This window comes from Elephas maximus, chromosome 23, assembly GCF_024166365.1.
Source record: "Elephas maximus indicus isolate mEleMax1 chromosome 23, mEleMax1 primary haplotype, whole genome shotgun sequence".
NCBI lineage: Eukaryota > Metazoa > Chordata > Mammalia > Proboscidea > Elephantidae > Elephas > Elephas maximus.
Genome location: NC_064841.1, coordinates 43,873,540 through 43,880,239, shown reverse-complemented (window position 1 = coordinate 43,880,239; position 6,700 = coordinate 43,873,540).

Below are 6,700 nucleotides of genomic sequence, written 5' to 3'. Positions count from 1 at the left end.
CTATGTCGTCGCTCCTCTGCAATTATAAACGCACTTCGATGTAGTTTTTCACAAGAAGCCTTGCGTTTGCAAGAGCAAATGAGGAATTCATTGCAGGAAAGAGGAAGGAATAAAAGTTTCTCTCCTTATGCCTGCTTTGCTCAGAGGACTGGATGAAGTCAGGGAGTTCTTCCTTTCACTGAGAAACATGCAGGCTGCTGTTGCCTGTGCGCTCTCTTATTTGGAAAAGAGTCTGTAGTTAGACGCTTTGAACTGTGGAAAGGCACCGGGGTTTGTTAGGATTTCCCCAGGCGCTTTGCTTTCCCTGGGCCAAAACGAGCCTTCACAATAGCTTAAGGCTAACACTGCATACTCGTACCACTTCCAGAACACGGCTACCACAAGGCATTTCTCCCTATCCCTAACCCCAAACCGAACCCTAAGCCTAACCCAAAACCTAACCCTAAACCTAACCCTAACACCTAACCCTAATACTAACCCTAAACCTCATCCTTAACCTAAACTTCACCCTAAACCTAAACCTAACCCTAACCCTAAAACTAAATTAACCCTAAACTATCACCTAACGCTAGCCCTAACCCTAAACCCAACCCTAACCCTAACTCTAACCCTAACCCTAACCGTACCACCCTGAAACATCAGCTTAACTGTAAACCTAACACTAACCCTCACATGAACCCCTTACCCTTTCCCCAACCGTAACCCGATCCCTAACCCTAACCCTAAGCCTGACCTAAACCTAACCCTTTCCCTAATCCTAAACTTAACCCTAACCGTAACTCTACCCTAACCCTAACCCTAAACCTAACAATCACTCTAAACTTGACCCTAAGCCTAACCCTAAACCCTAGCACTAACTCTAACTCTAAACCTAACCCTAACCCTAACCTAGCCCTCCCCTTTACAGTAAACCTAGCCTTAACCCTAACCTTACCCCTACCTAAACCTAAACCTAACCCTAACACTAACTTTAAACCAAACTCCAACCTTAACCCGAACCCTCACTATTAACTGAAACTTCACCCGAACCCTAACCCCAACTCTAACCCTAACCCTAACCTTAACAATTAACCTAAACTAAAACCTCACCTTAACTCTAAACCTAACCCTAACCGTCACCCTAGCCCTTAACCATTTATATCCCCAACCCTAAACCTACCTAACGCTATCCCTAACACTAACCCTAAACGAACAGTAACCCTAATCCAACGCTAACGCTAACATTAACCCAAAACATCAGCCTACACTAACCATAAACCTAACCCTCCACCCTGAACCTAACGTCTAACACTATCTATAATCCTAACCCTAATCCTAACCCTTATCCTATCCCTCAACCTTCATCTAAACTTCACACTAACCTTAAACCTAAACCTAACCCTAAACCTAACCCCTAACCCTAACCCGAATCCTAAACCTAGCCTTAACACTAACCTCAACACAAACCCAAACTCTAGCTCTAACCATAAAAATAACCCTCACCCTATCCTAAACTTCATCCAAACCCTAACCCTAATCTTAATCCTAAACCTAACCCAAACCCTAACCTCGAACCTAATTCGAACCATAAAGCTAGTCCATCTGTAACCCTGAACCTAACCCTTACGATAGCCCTGAACCTAACCTTAAACCTAATCTTAATCCTAACCCTAGACGTAATCCTAACCCTAACCCTAACACTCACTCTAACCTTGACCCCAAATAGAACACTAACTCTAACCCTAATCCGGAACCTAAACGTAAATCTTACACTGCAACTAACCCTCACCGTAAACCTAACCGAAACTCTACCTCTCACCCTAATCATAACACCCTAAACCCTCACTTAACTCTAAAACTAACCGTCACCCTCACGCTAACCCCTAACCGTATCCCCAAACCTAACCCTAATGCTAAACCTAGCCCTAACCCGAACACTAACCTGAACCCCTAGCCATAACGGTAACCCTAACCCTAACCCAAAGCCTAACCCCTAACACCAAAGCCTAACCCAAACCTTAACCCTAACTCTCACTCTAACTCTAACACTAACCCGAAACCGAATCATAAACCTAACCCTAACCCTAAACCAAATCTAACCATGACCAGAACCACAATTCCTAAGCGGAACCCTCACATAAACCCTAACCATAAACTACAACTCTAACCCCTAACACCTTACCATGACCATACTCCTAACCCTACCCAACTCTGACCCTAACCCTAACCCTCACCCCAACCAAAACGCCTAATACAACCCGCAAACCTAACCCTAACCGTAACACTGAACTTAATCCTAACCTAAAATCTAACCCTAACCCTAAAACTAAACAGAACCCGTAACCTTAACCCTAACCCTAAACATAACCTTAACACTAACCTGAAAACGAACCCAAACCTTAGCCATAAACCTAACCCTCACCCTATCTTAAACTTCACCCTATTCCTAACCTAAAGCTAAGGCTAACTTGAACCCTAACCCTAAACCTAACCCTAACCTTAACCTTGGCCCACCTCTAACCCTAAACCTAACCCTTACAATATCTCTGGCGCTGAGCCTCACCCTAAACCTAATCCTAAACCTAACCCTCACCCTAACCCTAACCTAACCGTAACCTAACTTTAAGCCTACCACAAACTTAAACCTAACCCTATCCCCTAACCCTAACTCTAACCCTAGACATAGCCCAAACTCTAACCCTAACCGTAACACTTACCCAAAACCCTCACCTTAACTGTAATCCTAACTCTAACTCTTACTGGAACCCTAAATTCAACCCTAATTATAACCCTATCCTAAACCTAACTGAAACACTAACCCAACCCTAACTCTAACCCTAATCCTTAGCCTAAAACGAACCTTAACCTTAAACCTAACCCGAAGCACTAACCCTAACTCTAACCCTAACCCTAAACCGAACCCTCACTCTTAACCAAAATTTCACCCTAACCATAGCCCTAAACCTACCCTAACTTCATTCAAACCCTAACCCTAACCAAAAGTAACCTAACACTAAACCTAACCCTAACTCTAAACCTAAACCAAAACCTAACCCTAACCCTGTTCCAAACCTGTACCCTAACCCCTAACCCTAAACCTCTCGCTTAACATAAACTTCACTCTAACTCTAACCCTAAAACTAAACATAACACTAAATCTCCCCCTAACCCTGACCCTAACCCTAATCCTAAGCGTAAAACTAACCCTAACCCTAAACTAAACCCTAGCCCTGACCCTAACTCGAACTCTAACACTAATCCTAACCCTAAAACTTACCCTACACGCTCAGCTTAAATGGAAACCTAGCACTAACCCTCACCCTAACATCTAAACCTAACCCCAACCCTTAACCTAACCCTATCTCGAACCTTAGCCTAGCCGTAAACCTAACCACGACTTAACCCTATTACTTACCCTAACCCTGACTCTAAACCTAACCTTAACCCTAAACTTAATCCTAACCTTAACCCTAACCCTAACCCCAACGCTAAACGTACGCGCAACCCTCACCCTTAACAACTTCACCCTAAGCCTAACCCTAAACCGAACCCTAAGTCTCACCCTAAACCTAACCCTATACCTGATCGTAAATTGACCCGAAAAAATAACCCTAACACTAAGCTTCACCCTAAACCTAACCCTCACCTTAACCGAAACACCAAACCCTAACCCTCATCCTTAACCTAAATTTCACCCTAAATCTAAGCCTAAGCCTAACCCTAAAACTAAACCTAACCCTAAACTATCGCCTAACTCTAGCCCCGACCCTAAGCCTAACCCTAACTCTAACCTTAACCCTAACCCTAACTCTAACCTTAACCCTAACCGTAGCACCCTAAAATATCAGCAGGAAAGAGAATACAAAAGGCCTTTTCTCCCTGGGTGCTTTCACAATCTCTTAAAGCTAAAACTATGTCGTCGCTCCTCTGGAAGGATAAATGCACTGCGATGTCGTTTTTCAGAGGAAGCCTTGCGTTCGCAAGAGCAAATGAGGAATTCATTGCAGGAGAGACGAAGGAAAGAAAAGTTTCTCTCATCGTGGTTGTTTGCTCAGAGGACTGGATGAAGCTAGGGAGCTCTCCCTTTCACTGAGAAACGTGTAGGCTGCTGTTGCCTCTGCGCTGTCTTTTTTGCAAAAGAGAGTGTAGTTACACACTTTGAACTGTGCAAATGCACCGGCGTTTGCTAGGATTTCACCAAGCGCTTTGTTTTCCCTGGGCAAAAATGAGCCTTCACAATAGCTTAATGCCGACACTGCATACTCGTTCCAGTTCGAGAACAGGGCTACTGCAAAGGAGTTTTCCGGAGGAAACCTTCCCACCGCGAAGGGCAGATATGCCGAGCTTATTGCACAAAAGTGAAACCAATGCCGGTAATCTCATTCTAACTGCTTTTGTCAGAGGAATGGATGAAGTCAGAGTGTTCTTTTCTTCACTGAGATACACAAAATCTGATGTTGCCTCTGAGCTCTGTTCTTGGCAAATAACTGAAACTGACATCCATTCATGTGGAGAAACACATGGCTTTGCTAGGATATCTCTATGCACTGTGCTTTTCCTGGGCCTCACTGTACCAGTAGTATCTCGTCAGGGCAACACTGCATAGGATTTACTCTGCCAGGAGAGAGTTTACTGCTTTGTAGTTTGTGCTAGGAAACCTTGCCTTCGCAAGTGGAAACTGACCGAGTTCAGGCAGGAAAGAGAATACAAAAGGCTTTTTTTCTCCCTGGGTGCTTTCACAATCTCTTAAGGCTAAAACTATGTCGTCGCTCCTCTGCAATTATAAACGCACTTCGATGTAGTTTTTCAGAAGAAGCCTTGCGTTTGCAAGAGCAAATGAGGAATTCATTGCAGGAAAGAGGAAGGAATAAAAGTTTCTCTCCTTATGCCTGCTTTGCTCAGAGGACTGGATGAAGTCAGGGAGTTCTTCCTTTCACTGAGAAACATGCAGGCTGCTGTTGCCTGTGCGCTCTCTTATTTGGAAAAGAGTCTGTAGTTAGACGCTTTGAACTGTGGAAAGGCACCGGGGTTTGTTAGGATTTCCCCAGGCGCTTTGCTTTCCCTGGGCCAAAACGAGCCTTCACAATAGCTTAAGGCTAACACTGCATACTCGTACCACTTCCAGAACACGGCTACCACAAGGCATTTCTCCCTATCCCTAACCCCAAACCGAACCCTAAGCCTAACCCAAAACCTAACCCTAAACCTAACCCTAACACCTAACCCTAATACTAACCCTAAACCTCATCCTTAACCTAAACTTCACCCTAAACCTAAACCTAACCCTAACCCTAAAACTAAATTAACCCTAAACTATCACCTAACGCTAGCCCTAACCCTAAACCCAACCCTAACCCTAACTCTAACCCTAACCCTAACCGTACCACCCTGAAACATCAGCTTAACTGTAAACCTAACACTAACCCTCACATGAACCCCTTACCCTTTCCCCAACCGTAACCCGATCCCTAACCCTAACCCTAAGCCTGACCTAAACCTAACCCTTTCCCTAATCCTAAACTTAACCCTAACCGTAACTCTACCCTAACCCTAACCCTAAACCTAACAATCACTCTAAACTTGACCCTAAGCCTAACCCTAAACCCTAGCACTAACTCTAACTCTAAACCTAACCCTAACCCTAACCTAGCCCTCCCCTTTACAGTAAACCTAGCCTTAACCCTAACCTTACCCCTACCTAAACCTAAACCTAACCCTAACACTAACTTTAAACCAAACTCCAACCTTAACCCGAACCCTCACTATTAACTGAAACTTCACCCGAACCCTAAGCCCAACTCTAACCCTAACCCTAACCTTAACAATTAACCTAAACTAAAACCTCACCTTAACTCTAAACCTAACCCTAACCGTCACCCTAGCCCTTAGCCATTTATATCCCCAACCCTAAACCTAACGCTATCCCTAACACTAACCCTAAACGAACAGTAACCCTAATCCAACGCTAACGCTAACATTAACCCAAAACATCAGCCTACACTAACCATAAACCTAACCCTCCACCCTGAACCTAACGTCTAACACTATCTATAATCCTAACCCTAATCCTAACCCTTATCCTATCCCTCAACCTTCATCTAAACTTCACACTAACCTTAAACCTAAACCTAACCCTAAACCTAACCCCTAACCCTAACCCGAATCCTAAACCTAGCCTTAACACTAACCTCAACACAAACCCAAACTCTAGCTCTAACCATAAAAATAACCCTCACCCTATCCTAAACTTCATCCAAACCCTAACCCTAATCTTAATCCTAAACCTAACCCAAACCCTAACCTCGAACCTAATTCGAACCATAAAGCTAGTCCATCTGTAACCCTGAACCTAACCCTTACGATAGCCCTGAACCTAACCTTAAACCTAATCCTAATCCTAACCCTAGACGTAATCCTAACCCTAACCCTAACACTCACTCTAACCTTGACCCCAAATAGAACACTAACTCTAACCCTAATCCGGAACCTAAACGTAAATCTTACACTGCAACTAACCCTCACCGTAAACCTAACCGAAACTCTACCTCTCACCCTAATCATAACACCCTAAACCCTCACTTAACTCTAAAACTAACCGTCACCCTCACGCTAACCCCTAACCGTATCCCCAAACCTAACCCTAATGCTAAACCTAGCCCTAACCCGAACACTAACCTGAACCCCTAGCCATAACGGTAACCCTAACCCTAACCCAAAGCCT